General features: G+C 41.0%; 1 protein-coding gene across 2 annotated transcripts in view; it reads left to right on the forward strand.

Moving 5' to 3' along the window:
* The window catches only part of DNAJB6 (DnaJ heat shock protein family (Hsp40) member B6), a 119662-nt gene that overhangs the window by 76680 nt on the left and 21665 nt on the right, over positions 1–21317 (forward strand). The window lies entirely within an intron of this gene.

Genomic DNA, 21317 nt, shown 5'->3' on the forward strand with positions numbered 1-21317 from the left:
TTGGGACCACGCTCATGGGACCATACTTTTTTTTTTTTTATAGCTATGTTCTTTTTTTTTTTTTGTCTTAATATCGTAAGTTTGTATGCACTTTTAAGCGTTTACCTTCAAATTTCCAGTGGGGTCACGTTAGCGCAGTGCTTTGTAGACCTCTCAGGTAGCAGAAGCGTTAAACGAGAAGTGAGTCGTGATATTTCATTAGTGGTTCTCTAACCGCATGAAACGTTTTACTCATTTTGTTTAAAATGTGAAAAAAGTGTTAGCTGTCCAACCTGCTATTAATCCGACTTCCCCAGCTAAACATGTTTTACTGTATGGACTCCTTTAACTAGAGGATGCTAAACGACGACGGATTTCCAGTTTGTGTTTTTTCAGGTTTGTTTTCTATCTCTGCATGAGTGCTGACCATTCAGCACTTTTTTCTCTTATGTTTTTTTGAAAGATGTTGTGTAACTTCGAGCAACGGACAACACTTTTTTTTTATTTTGTCATTTGCTAAAAGTTGGATTTGAATAAATGCTAATGTTTGTAGTGCATTCTTTTATTGTTGCTTGTAGCATTCTTGTGTCGGTGGGTAATTTTGGTTATGCTCACAACAAATTTGCTTCTTGCGCAGGTGAGCAGGCACGTCTCCCTCACTTGAGTGTTGTGAATAAAATAAGGAAATTTCTCCCAAACAGAATTCCCGCCTGTGCACTCTACCACTTGCTTTTGCCTCTTGTGTGAAGTTCTTGATGGCACACTACTCAGAACCGCAAAATGGAAAAATCTTGTTTGCAATAAAAATGTGTTCTAGGAATCCCGTTCCTTCACATTAACTATATGACTGAAGGAGAATCCAATTTGTCCATGTGTACATCACAAGTAAATGTGTATGGTAACATTATTGCATACCGGTGTGGGCAGAATATGTGGAGAGATCTGATTTGACAATAAAAAAAAAAAAAAAAAATTGCAGCCAAGATTTTTCTGTTCTCTGCTTGGTTAGGCCACCTCAGCTGTCCAGTCAATAAGTCACAACACTAATACATCGTTCTAGGGGTTGTATCAAAAGAAATTCAAATCAAAAACTAGGAATCCCTAACATATTAACTATGATTATTTAACAAAGTTCCTAATTTGTAAAATATTATACAGTAAAAACCAGTTCATGCAAATTCAGAATTTTACTTGCTTCTTAAGACACATAGTACTTTACAGTAACCGTTTTAGTCTCTGAAAACAGGAACGTCTCATATTTGTCATAATAAAGGGGTTATGTGGGGACCAAAAAGTATTAACCGTGTAGTAGTATGGGAGTGCACTCGCTAATATACATTCCGGTCCCCTGCCGTGCTGATTATGAGATTTTTATAGCGTTTCCGCGTGACCGGAAGTCTAGTTGCAGTGTCTTCCTTCATCACTTGACGAAGAGTCGTGTCGTCAACGGCCTGCTGTACTCTATGTAAATCGATGTTCTACGCTATAAGAGTCTATGAAAATCTCAGAATCCTTGCGACAGGAATGTATATTAGCAGTGTACTCGCATACTGCACTGAGTACACTGCTAATACTTTTTGGTCACACCACATAACCCCTTTGAAGAAGCACTCTGGGTTTTTTCACAAGACTCCATAGCTTACCAGTGTTATGAAAGGCATTCTGAATAGACATCAGCCCTACTGTGGCACCCTCTGCCCCACTGCTGATTTCCGATTCATCTGCCATTTTGGATGTCTCCATGGCCTTCACAGCAGAGGAAGCAGCCACCTGTGTGTACCTATGGTGCAGCTGATTTCCTACCTATGGTGCAGCTGCTGCTGTTGGGGCTGCTTTCCTATAACTCCCAGACTGCACCAGGGTTGTGATGCTGCGGGGGTGCATCCCTGTGGCGCCAGCTCTGTGTGAGCTCTGTTCCGCAGCACGTGTGAGGACTGAGCAAAAGGGTTAAGGAAAATGAGAAGTGCCATTTGAGGAGACAGTGAGGCAGAGGGGGGGACTGATTAGATGCAGGACACACAGAGCTGTAGTTCTCTAGAAGTTGGGGACGGACTCCACTATATCTGCTGCAGTTAATGTAATAATTTGGAGTCCTTACAGTCACATGACCTGCCAGGCAGAAAAGGATTGCAGATTACACAGAATACAAATAGACTTCCCTCCACAAATGTGAGCAACAAAGCCAGAGAAAGAAAAGCAAAAAAAGAACGGAGTTCTTCTTTAAGTGCAGTGTTTACATTGACCAGGACAGATTGTCCTTATTGATGCAGTGTTTCCCAAGAATGGATGTTTCCCCTGCATGTAATTTAATAAGGACTCTTGTGTGACCTTTTCTTTAGAAATCCACTTCTCTGTTCTTTTGGTTCTCATTGATCAAGTATGTAAAGGCCATGAGTAATGGAGCTCTTATTGTACACCGTTCACCACATGCATTGTTTATTACACTGGTTTCACGCAAAGCACAGCTGATAATGTTTCTCACAGCGAATGTTCATCTGATGAGTAGCCTAATTTATATCTTTTACACATGTTACGAACAGCCCCTTTACAGTATGCCCCTCCCCCACTAATACTGAGAAGAGGTCACTCTTGATGCCGACATGACTGGAGAAGATTAACAAACATTTGAGGTTACTACCCCTGAAAGAATTGGGAGTGTTGGGAACCTTCCAGTAATTTATCACACATGGGCACTTCTCCAGTATAATCAGGACCAGGAATCCCCAATGCCATAATCAACACTCCTGAAAACTCCAGAGAGAAAAAATATTATGCCTAGTAACGGGACTGAAGGGGTGGTGCATACATTTTTTAAGTTTTTTTTCCTGGAGTGTTTCTTTAATTATGCTAATGAAGTAGGTGTGTTTTTTTGGGGGGTATTTGATTTTACCCACCCACGAGGCCGCCTCCAACGTGCTTTTGAGGGCTGAAAGGAAATGTGCAATATATGTAAATGATTCCTCACCTCTGAGCCACTTCGGCAAGCCTGATACCTGGAAAGTAGCATTTAAAGCACTTTCTATGTAAACCTTTTTATAACAAACAATCCCTTTCAAAGGTATACACAGCCTTTAAAGTAAAGCGGCAACAAGTAAGCTTTGATTCATTTTCTTGAAGATTAGGTAACAAGACGCCCACTGGTATAGGAAAGGCTTCCAACTATCAGTGTTCTCTAACCCCCCTTCATGCAGAGCTAGATCATAGGACTTGACCAATACAAGGGTGTATGACCAGCTTATATGTATATTGCTTGTGTACTTTCACTAATAGGAAATTAACATCTATATGCATGATTTTAATCTACACTTTCTAACACTATGAATTGGTATTGGACATACTAACCTTGCATTCCTGTCAAAGGCTTAAAAAGGTAACCTTTTTTTTTTTTATTTTTTTTATTTTATTAGGGGCTGGAAATTAAATAAATAAACCAAATCCACAATGCTTATCTATCCATGCCCCGGCAATCCAGCACTGTCACTCCAGTGGCAGTCCTGGTGGTTGTTTACATTCACATAGATGGTAGCCGCTCAGCGGTCATAGGTTTTATTTCTGGCATTATGTCAGAAATACGATTTGTCACCAGTGAGCCCTGCTGAGCCCTCTGATTGTTTAGCCAATCAAAAGGACTGCTGCCGGAGCGTCAGCGCTTCATAGCCGGTGGCAAGGATATGTAAGTTTTGGTTTATTTATTTTTCAGCCACTAATATTAAAAAAATTCACATGCCGGATAACCACTTTAATGTTTTTATTCTTTCTCTGAATGTGATAGGGGAGCTCCATCAAAAGGAAAAGTGTAGCAGTTGCATTCAGAATCCTACTTTTTGTGTTTAATAAAAAAAAATAAAAAAATAATATATATATATATATATATACACTCTATCTCAAAGCAGCAACACTACTTTCAAGTTTTGATATAGCTCCCCAATGCGTTTTACTTTTTTCAGCAAATGGTAACAAGCAATGAACCTTAACCGTATTTTCTAGTCTGAGCTTTTAAGAATTAGTGGCAAAACTAAATAAATCCGAAGAGGCTGTGGCTCTCCACAGAGTGCCGCTGTTACAAATATGAATCCTTTAAAGAGGCTCGGTCACCAGATTATAAGTACTCCATCTCCTACATAATCTGATTGGCGCTGTAATGTAGATAACAGTGGTTTTTATTTTGAAAAACTCATTTTTGAGCAAGTTATGAGCAATGTTAGATTTATGCTAATGAGTTTCTCAATGGACAACTGGGCGTGTTTTTACTTTTTACCAACTGGGCATTGTACAGAGGAGTGTATGACGCTGACCAATCAGTGACCAATCAGCGTCATACACTTCTCATTGTTCCAGCCCAGCATGATCCACAGCACAGTGAGATTGTGCAGTGAAAGAAGTAAACACGACCAGTTTCTAAAAACACAATACACGCCCAGATGTTACACACAATACACGCCCAGTTGGAAATAAGAGAAAACACACTCAGTTGTCCATTAGAAAGGCTAATTTGCATAAATATAAAATTGCTCATAACTTAGCCAAAAATGATCGTTTTAAAAAAAAACAAAAAAAAAAAAAACACGTTACTGTTATCTACATTGCAGCGCCGATCACATGCAATAGGAGATAGGGATTTGATAATCTGGTGACAGAGCCTCTTTAAGGGGTTGTTGAGAGAGACACACTCACACTCTGCTGGCATATCACTAAGATATACCATCAATGGCCGATGACAGTAACAACCCCCCCCCCACAGACACACACACACACACTAGGAAAGCACCGTGCACCCTCAACTGTTGCTCTGCTTGGCTTTCTCCTGTGGTCGCGTGTTTGCCATTCACTATAACAGGCCAACAATGCAGCCTCCAATGACTAGCAATATGCCATCAATGTCTGTCTATAAAGAGATTATTCCTTTTACTTTAAGCTAATAATTATAAAGAATAAAAGGTGTTTGCTTGTAAGCCATTTGCATGTATTTTGAACTTTTTTTTTTATTAACTTTTCTTTTCCCTATTGAACTCTCCAAGATTACCCACTTTTTTACTGAGACCAAGATATGCTACTATGTAACTAAGCAAAGTTATAGCACTTCCTTGTACCTCTTATGTAGTAACAAAGTTCATTCCTCTCTTTTTATATCTTGGACTCCATTTTCTGTTGCTTTTATGAAAATGTTAGCGCTTTTTTTTTTCCCTTGGCATTACTATATTTTAGTACAATTTAAGAATGATGTGCCATTTCAATAGTTGGCGCATAATTTTTTCAATGTTGTTGATTGTAGATTGTGTAGAAATCCATATAGTATTAATATAACTAAAGGGGGGTTTCTGTCAAATGACTCTTGTCAGGCAGATGTGTTCGGAAAGTCACCAGTGGAGTTCACCTGCTGGGAATCCCTCATGAGCAGGTCATTGAAATCAATGAAGGTTCATGAAATTCAACAATTCTGTCCCCCCCCCCCTCTAATACACGTGTACTCTCAGGGAACCAGGTTCTGGTGCTGATGAAATATGAGGACCATGGTGCCATTAATGTGCAGTCGTACATAATGTGTAAAAAAACCATGTGCTAATGGCTCTAAAGTATGCCGCATAGAAAGTCATTCGCTGTACTATACCCCATGATTCAAACAAATGTGAAGTCTTCTCTAGTTTGATGCCCCACAAAACAGATTTGCTCTATACAGCTTTTTCATGAGCTTGTCATCTGCTTGCAATGGAGGCCTTATTGGTATTGTGCCACAGCAAATCAAAGTAAGTGTCGTACTTCAGGCGGAGGTTCAGTAGCATCAGTGTAGATTAAGATGGACGTCCACGTTCCTGCTCAAAGTGGGATTTTCAAGTAGCTGCAATATTGTCAAAAGACAGCAGCAATTAGAGCCGAACCAAAAATGTAATACAAAGGTAAGTCATTTTTCTATTAATTCTGAACCTCCCAAATTAAAAGCAAAAAGTAAAATTTATCTTTACAGGCTGATCCTTTCCAGAGTGATTTCTCCACGTGCTGTGTTAAATAGTGACCCGACTCCTCATTTCAATTTTCTCTATATTGCACTAGCCGTAGAGTTATCCTATTATAGTTATTTTTTTTTTCTTCAATAGATTTTAGGAATTTAACCTATATAGTAATGTTCTATAAATGGTATTATTGCTGGACTGTATTCGGCAAATGGGTGCATTTTCAAAAACCCTGTAATAAAAGGGTCTGTTCCACCACAACAATTTATCGCCTATCCACAGGATAGATAAGTGTTTGATCACTGGGGGTCCCACCGATCAAAAGAATGGGTGTTCCAAATATCCTTATGAACGGAGGAGCGGGTCAGGTGTGCACGCTACCTCTCCATTCATTCTCTATGGGACTGCTGGAGATGGCAGAGTACAGCGCTTCAATAGCTCTGGCAGTCCCATAGAGAATGAATGGAGCGGCAACACGTATGCGTGAGCTGCCGCTCCATTCATAAGGAGATTCGGCGAATGTGGTCTAAGTATTTTATGCTTGTAAATTGTTTCAGTCTGTGAGTAACAGACCTCAAAATATATATTGAGAGAAAGCATACTTCTGGGCCGATTCATCTTAAAATAGATACTAAACCAAGAGAGATTGTGGAAGGTAATCATCCTATGTTATATATTGTTCAGTAGGAGTACTTGGATACTTTGTAACGGTCTTCTATGATCAAATCAGTTTGCTTTATTTAAAAACTATATGGTGCTGAGAAACTTTAGGTTGAGATGTTGAGAAATTTATTACAACGTAAAATATATCATTGGAATTGAAAGGGTATGTACAATGTTGCAACGTTGCATTTTTAAATCAAGACTAATATCATATTGCAAGTGAGACCAGGAGGAAGAACAGGATTTATTCTCTGAGGTGGGGTTGTGAGGTAAGTTAGGATTTGAATGATTTGTAAGTATGTACATGTAGAAATACTCGCTCACTAACCCATTTACCAAGTTTTCGTTTTCTGTGAAACCACTTTTAAATATTTTTTATTTTTTTTTTTATCTTAAAGAGGCTCTGTCACCAGATTTTGCAACCCCTATCTCCTATTGCAGCAGATCGGCGCTACAATGGAGGTAAGAGTAAAGTTTTAGTTTTTTTTAAAAACGAGCATTTTTGGGCAAGTTATGACCATTTTTATATTTATGTAAATGAGGCTTTCTAAAGTACAACTGGGCGTGTTTAAAGTAAAAGTACAACTGGGCGTGTTTAAAGTAAAAGTACAACTGGGCGTGTATTATGTGCGTACATCGGGCGTTTTTACTTCTTTTACTAGCTGGGCGTTGTGTGTAGAAGTATCATCCACTTCTCTTCACAACGCCCAGCTTCTGGCAGTGCAGACACACAGCGTGTTCTCGAGAGATCACGCTGTGACGTCACTCACTTCCTGCCCCAGGTCCTGCATTGTGTCGGCACCAGAGGCTACAGTTGATTCTGCAGCAGCATCAGCGTTTGCAGGTAAGTAGCTACATCGACTTACCTGCAAACGCCGATGCTGCTGCAGAATCAAATGTAGCCTCTGGTGCCGATGTGTCCTCGCTCGTCCGACACGATGCAGGACCTGGGGCAGGCAGTGACGTCACAGCGTGATCTCTCGAGCACGCTGTGTCTGCACTGCCAGAAGCTGGGCGTTGTGAAGAGAAGTGGATGATACTTCTATACACAACGTCCAGCTAGTAAAAGAAGTAAAAACGCCCAGATGTACATACACAATACACGCCCAGTTGTACTTTAGAAAGCCTCATTTGCATAAATATAAAAATGGTCATAACTTGGCCAAAAATGCTCATTTAAAAAAAAAAAAAAAGTTACTCTTATCTCCATTGCAGCGCCGATCTGCTGAAATAGGAGATAGGGGTTGCAAAATCTGGTGACAGAGCCTCTAAGTTTACAATCACTTAGATAATTGTATGGGAAGCCTTTTTCCTATTGTTTGTCTGCTCTTTGACTGGTTCCCTACCGCTGGCTGTGTATTTACGGCCAGCGGTCAGGGTCCTTAAAACCTGCGCCATAGACTTTTTACGGCGCAGGTTTTAACTTGCCCGAACGATTGGGCACTGAATGTTCGGTCTCTGGCTGTCAGTGACTGCCGGGGACTCTGAGGAGAAGATTGAAAGCGAAAGATGCTTCTATGTGCGCTGTGTATAGGAATAGAGGAAGCCGGTGGTCATGTGACTGGTGACCTTTAGTGGCAGACTGCTGCTGTCTTACTAGTCACTGAGAGGGCTGATTTCCAGTTACAGTGGAAAAAGATATAAAGTCCCCCAAAGTTCTTTTTTGACCTTTTTGAGGGACAGACCATAGTAATAAAAAAATAAAGTGCAAAAAAATGTAATAATAAATACACCTAAAATACCCACCCCCAAAAAAAAAGCCCTGTGCCAACTACCCTAACAAAGTTCCCAGTAGACAATGACTATCACAAATAAAAGGTCTATGTTAGGGTAAAACTGCTAAAAATTGCTAAACGGTGTCTGGTCCTGAAGGCTCAAAATAGCGTGGTCCTGAACTGGATAAAGAGGTCACATTGGGAATTTTGTAAAACCTACAATCCAGATGTAAAATGTTAAAAGTGAAACCATTTTCGGTTACTCTGTTGCCTTTATTTGGCAATATTAAACATCCCTGTTAGTCTCAAATGTCATTAATTGCAACACAGGCATGTTACGTGTATTCTTTGCCTATTATAAGCAGAATTCAGAGGCACTAGAGGCGGTGGGGACAGAACGAGAGAGCAGGGATTATCAGCCTTTCTTTACCCTGCCACGCATTTCTCAAGCCTGTGGGCTCCGTACATAGAAATCAGCAGGCATCTCTACCCCTACAGTTTGAGTAAGTTCACAACATGAAGCCTTCTGTGCCCCCACTCTACAGTATATATTGGAAAGCATGAGCACTATATGGCCATGTTCAGACTTGGTCTATTCTAGCCAGACAATCTGCAGCAATTCTACTGGCAATGCATGTGAATGGAGTATATCAATATATGCACTCAAACGCATTAGTACTGCGGGCTAGGTCTGAATCAAAGACAGACCTCCCATATGTAATCAAATGGGCAACTCCATTTAAGTATATCAAAAACACAGACAGAAGAGAGCTTATAGCCAGAAATATATCTCAAACGTACAGATTTTATTTTTTATTAACATATACAAGAATACAATTATATAAAAAATATATGTATATGATACAATATATTGAAAGGACGAGACTCTAGTAAAAAGGTTCAGAGAGCAGGTATCGGCAATATCGATATAAAAATTGGGTTGGCTATATTCTCACAAGAACAAAGTCTCTCAAGTGTGTTTAGAAAAATCCCTCTTATAGAGCGTAGTTAAATTGCATGGCCTCAATATAGAGAAGCACAGTTGTATGGATCTAGGTACTACGTGTAACACATAAACAGGGGGATTCCAATTGTCTACCTAAAGTGATTAGTAAGAGAGAAAATGCATTGGACAAGGCTTACCCATATTTTGTTGAAGTGGCAGTCCGATAAGTGCTCCAGCACAAAAGCCCCAACGCGCGTTTCGCTACAATGTTGCTTCCCTGCGCGCACACGCACGCACGAGCTATTAAGTCGTGGTGCGCGAACGGTTTAATGTGCAGCGGATGGTGCAGGGTGAAAATTAAAATTTTCCACTGATGTGCCATTTTAGTGCACTTTGTTGTGCCCAGTTTCTGCCACAAATACCTCAAAATATTAACCGGGTTCTCCCGGGTATGGCGATGCTGCTTTTTCGGCATGCTGTAGACCTCTAAAGGGAGGTGACGGCATTTGGCTTTAGGAAGCGCAGATTTTGCTTGGCAGTAGCTCTGGCGTTTTTGCTGGTATTTCAGTTTATAATGTGGGGGTATATGTAGGATGGTCAGGGGCATAAGAGGGTATAATAATGGGGTAAATAAATAATAATCTGCAGATATGTGGCCAGTGTTGCACTTATAAATGGCACCCGATCTTATCCACTTTTGGAACACAGCACATTTTGCATCGCTATATTCTGTGAGCCGGAGCTTTATTTTTTTCACCACCGGAGCCGTGTGAGGGCATGTTCTTTGCGGGACAAGCTGTAGTTTTCATTGGTACCATTTTGGGGTATATGCAAAAATTATTTTATTTTTTATTTTTTTACGCCGTTCACCCTGGGCTATAAATGAACGTTTTACTTTATTCTGCGGGTCGGTACGATTACGGCGATTCCATATGTATATCAGTTTTTATATATTGCAGCGTTTGCGCAATAAAATCTTATTTAGAAAATAAATTTATTTTTTGTGTCACCATATTCTGAGCGCCATAACTTTTTTTATTTTTTTTATTTTTCAGTCAAAAAAGCTGTGTAAGGGCTTGTTTTTTGCAGGACGGATTGTAGTTTGTATTGGTCCTTTTTTGGCGTACGTGTGACTTTTTGATCACTTGTTGTTGTATATTTTGGGAGGGGTGGTGACCAAAAAATGATTCTGGCATAGTTTCTTATTTGTTTTATTTGCGGTGCTCAGAGCGGGAAAAATAATTTTATAGTTGGGGTCGTTACGAATGCGGTGATACCAAATATGTGTAATCCTTCTTCTTCTTCTTTTTTTTTTTTTCTATACGTGCCAATTTTTTTTCTATAATAAAAGACTTCTATGGAAAAAAAAAGCATTTCTTGTTTGTCTTAACTTTTTTATTTTTACACTTTTTTTTACTTGTCCCACTAGGGGACACTTAGACTTGCAGCTTCGATCGCTGTCAATCCGGGTATTCCTTCGGATTGTTGGCGATGCAGAGATCAGAGAGGTGACCTGTTCCATATTTTTTGGAGCTGCTCACTGGTCCAACCGTTTTGGTTGGAGGTTAGGAATTTGGCGATGGCTGTGTTGCAGCAGGATATTCCGCTAGACCCTCTTCATTATCTCCTGAATGTCCCTCCCAGGTCCTTGGGGAAGCCACCAGCCCGACTTTTTCGACACTTTCTCACAGCCGCTAAGACGTTGATAGCTTGGAAATGGAGACCTACCGCCTCTCCTTCTCACATCGACTTACTGACTAGAATTAGGGAAATTCGCACTATGGCGCATATGACGGCCTAATTGACAATACGCTGGACAGGTTCAAAGTGGTGTGGGATAAGTATTGGCTACAGATGTCTCGGAATTAGGTCGCAGATTGATCTGATTATCCCCCCCCCCCCTCCCCTTTTCTTTTCCCCGGTGTCTTGTTTTGTCTGTTGGAATTTACTGCTATGTTAAATGGGTTGTATGGCCTGCCCATGCGTCCTAATGTCATGTGTATATTTTGACAATATTCAATAAAAATACAGCTTCGATCGCTGCTAGAACACATTACACTACCTGTGTAGTTTAATGTATTCTTACTGTCATTGTGACGTGACATTCACTCTGACAGGAAGCCTAGGAGGACCAGCAGAGGCTGGTCCTCAGAGGCTTCTGTACATGGAAGCCCGGAAGCCATTGTCTGGCATCCGGTTGCTGTGGGTACCATCACCAGCCCACATGATTTCAGGTTGGGCCGTCCGATCTGCACTAAACACCTTAAATGCGGCGATTGCAATCGAACGCCGTATTTAAGGGGATAACTGCCGAAATCAGCAGCGATGTGCTGCTGATCGTAAACAGGGACTGTAGGGCAGACACCCTGCACAATTAACCGCCGCTGCGGTGTAGCGCCGTGCGGCGGTTAACTGTCAAACCACAGACGTAACTGCACGTCCAGGTGCGCAAAGTTACTGCACACATTGACGTGCGTTAATTGCAAGGTGCGGGAAGGGGTTAAGGATCAGTGTATAATGTAACATTGAGAACACTGAATAGGCTCAAGACCATTGATTCCCTTGAAATACTTTGTGCAGTAATTTCATTTTTAAATTAGGGCATCTGTTGCATACACCATGAATGTAGTCCGTGGGTACGCCAGAACACGAAAAAAAAAATATAAAACATATTAGTTTATGCCAAACAGCAAGTGACACTACTGGATCTACATGCTCCACTATACATAAGGGCCTGTTCACATCAGTGCTGGCTTCCATTCATCCATTTGCACTACCATTGATAAAAAATAAAAAAAAAGATACCACCGGAACGGAGGCAAACTTCGAACAACTGAAAGAGAAAAAATACCTTTGAAAATAATGGTAATGCAAACGGACGCGATCGTTTCCGTTCCTTTGATGGAAATGTTGAACGGAGCAGATGAACGCAAGCCCAACACTGATGTGAACAGGCCCTAATTTAAAGTGGAGCATGTAGATGTTCGTGTTTTGCTGTACTTTCTACATTCATGATGCATGCAGTAGATGCCTTTTGTCTATTTAATGGCCTTTTTGAACAATGTATTAGCAGAAGAGACTGTCCTATTTTATACTCTATGGCTGGGATTCCGCTCCAGGAGAAGTCCCTGACTTCACTGTCCATATATGGACACAGTGACGTCAGGGACTTCTGAAACGGAATCCCCAGTGCTGTGGCCGGTGTCTCCTCTCCAGGAAAAGTCCCTGATGTCACTGTTTATATATGGACACAGGGACGTCAGGGACTTCTCCTGGAACGGTGCCGCTATCTACAGGAAGGCAGGGGGGTGGGTTGCGATGTAAAAGGGTCCTCTGTGGCATTACCTACGGGCGGGGGGGGGGGCGGGCTGTGTGGCATTACCTACGGGGGGCTGTGTGGCATTACCTACCGGGAGGGAGGGGCTGTGTGGCATTACCTACGGGGGGGAGGGGTTGTGTGGCATTACTTACGGGGTGGGGGGCTGTGCGGCACTACTTACAGAGGGAAGTATGTGGCAAAAAACGTACCAATTTAAATTAATCCGTTTTTAAAACGGACAGTGGACAAAACGGATGCAAGACGGGTCAATATCTGCAGTTTTTATCGGCCGACACTCGGACCCTGTCGTGTGAATGAACACTAACTTTTAAAACCACTTATGGTAATCTAATAGAATACCTGATATAGATTGTAATTTACTTAGAGAACCTTTCACCTGCCCATACATGTGCAGCATGTAATGGGAAGGGCTTCACAAACACTGTCCCTTTACATTTTTTTTTCAGATCTTCCTCCGTTATTTACATATCGGTGCCGTTATATTTGGCGCCCGATATGTAAATAAGCTTCTGTACTGTCAATGGGGCGTTTCTAACTAAATGGCAAGGGGGCGTGATGACTTCGTTCTGACACTATCTAATCCGCTACAGAGGGTGTCTGAGCGCTCTCTGCAGAACCCCCAGTCTGTGTGTTCTTGCAGGAGGGAACACCGCACAAGCCGCCCTGACTGTCTGTAGCTGATTGGAAAGTGTCAGAGCGAAGACATCCCGCCCCCTTGCCATTTTGTTAGATAGAAACGTCCCTTTGACCGTTCAGGGGGTTATTAACATATTAACATATCGGGTGCCAAATATACGGGCACAGATATGTAAATAACTGAGGAAGTTAGGAAAAATTATTTTAAGTGAGACTGTTTATGAAGCCCTGCACGTGTATGGGCAGGTGAAAGGTTCTCTTTAAAGGCTATGTAAACCTTTTGAAAGGGGTTATTTTTTAAATAAAAATGGGTATCCATGTGTTTTGGTGCAACTTTCTAATTGGTTCTTATTAAAAATATTTTTTACTTTGAGATACAGCTGCTTTGTATTCTCTATGCAAAGCAGCTGTATCGTTCGCTACATCATGTTCCCATCAGGTCTGCGGGTCCTGTGTGCTTGACATGCAGGGTCCACCTGTTATCCATCATATCGAAGTTCACAACGCAAGACCCGCTGACACTGAACCAGTCCGGTCCGTAGCACTGACTGATTCAAGTGTTAGCGAACGATGCAGCTGCTCTGTATAGAGTATAGAGAGCAGCTGTATCTCAAAGTAAAAATAATTTTTCAAAGGTGTACAAAGTCTTTAAGGTCCTTTTTACATGGCCTGAAATGAGCCGTGAAAACTAGCGCCGATCAACGAGAACTCTCATTGATCAGCGGTTGTCTGCTCCTTTCACAAGGAGCAATGGTTGGGTATTTATGGGGACGAGCGATTGTTACTATGATCATTCGTTCCCGTACATTTACATCTTGTCGGCAGCACTTCTGCCAGGGAGATGTTCTGCTGAGTAGCGGTTTTTATTTTTTTTATGGCTGCATAAACTATCCGATCAGCCAGTGAACTAGTTTGGTGCTGAACTTCAGTGGACAGGCTTTACCGTGTGGACCAAGCCTAAATGGTGGTGCTATATAAGCCCATTGTCTCTCTTCCCTGCTGGGCATCATGATCAAGTGTGTGGCTAACTAAAACAAATGTTTCACTCTGATTCTCTACTCTAAGGGCCTGTTCACATCAGCGTCTGGTTCCGTTTGGGGTGTCCGTTCATCAATTCCATCAGAAAAACAGATGAAAGGAAAGCCGAACAGAAACTTCCGTTTGCATTACCATTGATTTCAAAGGTTGTTTCAGTTGTTTGGTTCCATTCCATAAAGTTATTTTTTTTGTTATTTTTTTTAATGGAAACAAGGATAGTCTACTACGCTATTCTGTAAAAAAAAAAATAACTACATAGCGGAAATAAACTGCAACAGAAGCCTTGCGATCAACATAAATGGTAATGGCAACATACTATAGTGTCCGTTCGACTTTCTTTTCATCTGACGGAAAGGTTGAACCGAAACCAAAGGTTGAAACGAAATGGAACCCGACGCTGATGTGCACAGACCCTAACCAGTCGTTGATGCCACTCATTACACAGTGGCAGGCAGGACAGATTTTACACATCTATCTTTCATTTTTCTTAATGCTAAGGGTACCCCCACACACAGTGGAGTTGTTGCAGATTTTCTGCAGCATTTCCGCAGCAAAATCCCACATGTTATGTTTGGCTTTTGCTGCAGAAATGTTGCTGATTTCTGCATTGAAAAGGGACAAACTGCTGTGAGCAACCAAAGCTGAATAAGAAAGTGTGCGTGGGACCTTAGGTTGAAGAGACCATACAAGCTAGACCTATTGGGTGGGGGGGGGGGGGGGTTTATCAAAACTGGTGCAAAGCAAAAATTGAGTTGTTGCTCATAGCCATGAGTCAAATTCCACCTAATTTTTCAAAGGCCCTCTGGAAAATGAGACCAGAAACCGGATTGGTGCAAAGCAAAAGTGGAGTAGTTACCCATGACAACCAATTAGGTTTCTGCTCTCATTTTTCCAATTTGAAAATTGAGGTGGTATTTGATGGGCTATCTCCCCCTATGTGCTCGATTGCCATTTACCATACAAGGCTTTGTAGACTGCATGTTGTGCTCTGTAGATCATTATTTACAAAATATCAAATATTTCTGTTAAATTAGGAAAAACAGTTTACAGAATGTTAGAGAAAATAAGTACAAAGAATTACTTTTTAGCCTTTTGTCCGAATTCGGGAGGATTTCCCGATGTATACCTTCATCGGAAGACTCCAACATAAGCCACTGTATAGACATATGGCGAATGTGCACTGCAGACACCGTGTAAACAGAGCCTCCGTGACCTTTGTGATTGTATTACATCTGGAATGTGTTAGACTTCGTGTTGCGACAATCTTTCTCTCTGCATTCCAAACATAGCTTTTTCATGAGAACAGCTGGTTTGGATGAAGCAGATTTTATCAAATATAGAGATGTTTTGTAAATCCAAAACATGAAATTTACCATTACGTCAACAAAAGTGAACTTGTGTCTCCAAGTTAAGGATGTTTTCAACGGAACTTACACTTGAAGGGGAATTCTAGTGATATTACAATCTTCTATACGCTTACTATTGCAGTTTATCACTGATGAAGGTTTGCCGCCGCTAAATAGATAAAGCCCCTTGGTAGGTCCTGCAGTGTTTTTTTTATTTATTTTTTCATTTTATTTTTTTTCCTGTTCGTCATCTGAGAAGAACGCTTTTAGGCTCTAGTCACAAAGGGTGATGGTGCCAGTTTTTTTGCCGCTGAGGTATACTACAGCATCCAGATGTTACACTGGACTGTAAAAATAGTACTTCATTAACCCCATTCAAAGTGTAGATTAAAAGTACTTGGTTTTCTGGTTATGCTTTTATTGGTTTTAGTTCTAGTCTTAATAATTGTGGAAAATGGAAGCATTGAAATAAGTTTGGGGAGCTATCAAGTGAGACTGACGCATGCTAGACACGTTTTACCTAACAACCCAGTTGGATAGACTGGATCCTGGGTAGACTATTCAGAGCAACCAGTCTCTCACATGTCTCACATGTCTCAGCTGTTCAGCTCAAAGCTGCATGGGCACAGTGGTGACCGCAGAAAAGGGGAAGAGCACCTCGGATCCAGCTTCACCATGCCATGTAAAAATATACTTAGGTGCCTCTCTAAAGTGAAGCTTTACTGAAGAGCTTATATACAATTCCATAGTTGCCAACTTTTTTTTATTTTTTCAGGGACACTTAGGGGGGTGGCTTCTACACTAGTTTGGCTGACCACTATTATGGTGGCCGGTATTTCTCAGGTTATCCGGTTGTTTACAGGCAGGTGATATCTCACTCTATCACTAGGGCTAGGTGATATGTGGTGACCACGTAAAAACCAGCGTAGATGGTGCCACACACTGCCCCCTGGAGATGGGGGCCACACCCTCGCTGCCTTTAGCAAGCTCCATTGGGTCTCTCTAGGAGTAGAATCCCCAGCCAGAGTGTTGGAAGAGAATTCCTCTCCTGGAGGAGCCTGTGACGTCACTGTCCATATATGGACAGTGACGTCAGGGGCCACCTCTAGGACTGGAATCCCCATCCAGAGCGTCCGCATCTCTCTGGATGGGGATTCCAATCTTGGGATAATATTCAATTTTATCTGTGTCCTGAGGACCCAGATACAAAGGCAGTTGCTGGGACATGTCCGGGACAGTAATTTGCCGTGACTGTTTCTGTGACTTCGGGACAGTCCTTGCAAATTTGTGATTATTGGCAACTATGCAATTCCCAAATATAATTTTTGATATGGGAACTTCTTCCAACCTACTATGGCGTAGGGAAGAGCAGGAGTAATTTGGTTCCCAATATCTCCATTCAAACATGGTGTACCTGGTGGTGTAGCCTGAAGGGCAATGGCAGGGATTTGCCTTCCACTGTTATCAGAATTGCTTAAATTTATAAAGTGAGTGATTTCAACAATATTTTATTTTAGAGCGGTTGTTCATGATACATTGCCCTAATATGAAATGCAGCTCTGAACCAGAGCTGTATATAAAGCTTATATACACCTTTTTTAAATATATTTAAAAAAAAAACGTGTCAAAACAAAGTAATCGATGTGTTTGCAACTTTCTAAATACTTTTTATAAAAAAATATTTCTACTTTTTAACCCCTTAATGACCGCCGATACGTGTTTTTACGGCGGTCATTAGTGGGCTTTATTCTAGAGCGCCGCCAAACTACGTCGCTGCTGTAGAATAAAGTAAACAGAGCAGGGAGCCGTGAAATCTCCCTGCTCTCAGCTGCCAGAGGCAGCTGAGGGCTGGGGGCGTCCCTGCTCTGCCGGGTGAGATCGATATTAGTATCGATCTCACCCGTTTAACCCTTCAGATGCGGTGCACAATAGCGAGCACCGCATCTGAGTGGTTTTGGAGAGAGGGAGGGAGCTCCCTCTCATCTCACTGACACCCGGCGATAAAATCGCCGAGTGTCTGTGTCTTCTATGGCAGCCGGGGGTCTAATAAAGACCCCCAGGTCTGCCTGGAGCGAATGCCTGCTAGATCATGCCGCAGGCATGACCTAGCAGATGCCTGTCCGTTTTAAACGGACAGGCAGTAATACACTGCAATACAAAAGTATTGCAGTGTATTATAATAGCGATCGGAGGATAGTGAAGTCCCCTAGTGGGACTAGTAAAGTAAAAAAAGTTTAATAAAGTTAATAAAAAAAAAAATGAAAAACCCAGCTTTTCCCCTTACAAAATGCTTTACTATTAAAAAAAACTACAATAAAGCAAAAAAGTTACACATATTTGGTATCGCCGCGTCCGTAACGACCCCGACTATAAAGTTATTACATTATTTAACCCGCACGGTGAACGTCGTAAAAAATAAAATAAAAAACAATGGAAAAATTGCTGTTTTCTGTTAATCCTGACTTTAAAAAAATGTGATAAAAAGTGATCAAAAAGTCGCATCTACTCTCAAATGGTACCAATAAAAACTACAAGTCGTCCCGCAAAAAACAAGACCTTATACAGCTATGCCGACGCAAAAATAAAAAAGTTACAGCTCTTTGAATGTGACAATGTAAAAATGTAAAAAATGGCTTGGACATTAGGGCCCAGAATGCAAGCAGGGGGAAGGGGTTAAAATACAGCTGCTTTGTATCCTGTACATAGAACAGCTGTATCTTGTGCGGAGTCCTGAATCCATCAGGTCAGTGGCACTGACTGGTTCAGTGACAGCGGGTCCTGTGTATCTCTGACACGCAGGATCCACCTGTAATCGATCACATCTAAGTTAACAGCTCCATCCCGCTATCACTGAACCAGTCAGTCCCGCTGACCTGATGGATTCAGGACTCGGCGCAAGATACAGCTGCTCTGTATACAGAATAAAAAGCGTCTGTATTTCTACATTAAAAATTATTTTTACTTTTAAAGTATTTAGAAAGTTGCACCAAACCCAATTAATAAAAATGTGTATTTCAAAGGCAAAGGTATTTGTAGCCTTTAATTACTTCCTATTACATTTTTCCCCTAAATGGACAATATAGTACACATGCCACAGATTCTCTGGCAGTCTTTTGGATTTATCCTTAACATTACAATGGGAGAGTCTATTGTCATAGTAATTTTAAGTTTCCTGAAAAATCATGTGATTGTGCCTACTTAACTTCAACATACAGTTCCCAATATATATTTTGTTTAATGGTGTCCTAGGCAGTGACTAACACTTGTCTCCATACAAAGTGAGAGGCAAATGGTCTGTTTTACATGAACTATATATTATGATGGTGTTTACTGAGCAGTAACTTATGTATATGGAGACTGATAAACGTTTCTTTCACTGAAAGTGAAATCTAAATGGAGAAGGTTGGAATCTTGGGATTAGTCATTTACAGCCACTCCAGCTTACACTCATTCATTTATACTCACGCTCTTGCTCGCTCTCTCACACTCACGCACACTCTATTGGTTATTGTCCTAGAGCACCATACCAAGGGCTTGCTATGTGGCCAAATGGCATGATGTTGATCTAAACTATTTACAACGGTATCAATGATTGCCATGTTCACTAGTGATGGGTCAGGAGTTCATTAAAAATACACCTACATGGTAAGTCTTTTTTTTTTTTAAAGCCATGATTTCACATCTCTTAAACTTATCAGATCGCTTTATTCTCTGCCTCAATAATAGTATGTTTCAGGAGAGATCTGTTAGAGGCCACCTATAGGAAATCCTCTGCTTTACCTGAAATAAGGAATATTTGCGCCTCACATTTTTAAGCCACCTTTACACATTTAGATATTTGTCATTGAGCACTGCTGCTTTCAACAGTATATGATTACAATCTAATGCAGCGGCCGTAACGTCTCTGATGTCAGATTAAAGATAAATATTATTTTATTTTTTTAAAGATCTATTAGATTTCCTCTTGAAACGAGTAGTACCAGCTGATTTATTTCCCACCTTGTAGGACTTGACCCATGCTGAATTTATAGTGTTTTGGCTGCTGGCGTTTTTAAAGAATTCTAGGCCATTCTCTCAAGACAACCCTGTCTCTGAAGAAAGATGCCACAATTGATATCCAGAGTAGTTGCAGCTGACCACACATTTCTTCTGCTAAGTACATGTAATACAGAGCAGGAGCCACTCTCTGTTCTAGCTTGTGGTTTTTCTGGTTTTGGAGGAAGTTTGTTGAAAAGTAACAAGGTGATTGAAGTTCTTATTACAGGAGTAGCCAATGGTTTAGTAGGAACTGTAAAAACTAATTTTCTAGTCTGAGATTTCTCTCACACTATAAGTCATAATCGGGAGACATTCTAGAAAAACATACGTCTTCATTAGTGTCGGTCTTTTAAAGGCACATAAAAGGTTAGGAACATTCAATTGTCTTTATAACATGCCATCACTCTTATAACCTTACTATGTGATTTACAACTGTTATGAGAACTTTATGATCTCACTAGTGAACTCTATTCCTCCATATGTCTGCAATTGAACCCTCAGAGCTGATCAAGTTTTGCATTGCCAAGTTGAAACTAGTTGTACAGGAAGCATTTTGTAGTCTTGTGTTTTATAACCGTGTACTTCTAGCCTTCAAATTACAATATTCCTTCCAGAACCACTATTGGAACACCAGCAACTGGTTCTGAAGCCCCCAACATGTCAAAGGAAAAAATATGTAGATAACGAATACGAAACAAGTTCTTACATATAAATAAGAGGCTGGGGAATTGCTTACTATTTGTGGACTGGATGTCCTGTAGAGTATACAATAAATGGAGCCACCCATACTTTGTGTTCAAAGTATTGGCCTGGGCAGTACGGTACATGTAACACTATACTTCATAGAGGTGCCACTAGCCAGCCATTGAATGAACACGCTTCAGTAATCGTGTCAACTGATTGGTTCTCTTCGCCTCCAATGTGGCTTTCTGATTGACTGTCCATTGCAGCCAATCGCAGGTGGTTTAAGAATGAAATATGCACTGCCATTGGCTTTTTCTTCCAATCCATTACATGCACTGCAGCTTGCCACTGTCTTTGGCATTGTTGAGTTGTGTAGCTCTGCTTTAGCATGTCCCCAGAAATGCCATTGTAACCTTTGAGAACATCGGTATGGATTATAGGAACTGCAGGATGTGATTGCATCAGTATGTAGCTGCTATGTTACAAATTAATGATGGTTATTGGTAAAAATCTAAATATGTCCTCGGAGGTTTGTTTGTGGATGTGTTTTTGTTTTTTTAAAGCTGGAAGCAAATAGATGACCATCCATTTCAATCCGGCCCTGTACGAGCTATGTAGTCTGTTCTCTTTAGTATAAATATTCCATGTCAGCAGGTGAATGCTGATTTGTTTCCGTTGCCCTATTCTGGGCCCTGTGCCAGTGATTCTTCAATTATCTTGGCGAATGATTCTTACTTGCGCCCTTACTTATACATGTGCCTGTGTTTAGGACAACTTTGACTTTAGTTTACACTCCTAGATGCGATCTAGAATATTCAGCCGAAAGCCTTGGGATGTCCTTGGACACCTGGCTTGTTCTGGTGTTCACATTAGTTCAATGCAGTTGTAGCAAGCAAGTACATGCTGTATGAATACTGATCTGGCTGTGTATGCTCCTAATCAGGGGAACATTGTGTTCTGCATCCACAACTATTCTATCTAAAA

The sequence above is a fragment of the Rhinoderma darwinii genome, chromosome 5 (assembly GCF_050947455.1).
Source record: "Rhinoderma darwinii isolate aRhiDar2 chromosome 5, aRhiDar2.hap1, whole genome shotgun sequence".
In the NCBI taxonomy this organism is placed as follows: Eukaryota; Metazoa; Chordata; class Amphibia; order Anura; family Rhinodermatidae; genus Rhinoderma; species Rhinoderma darwinii.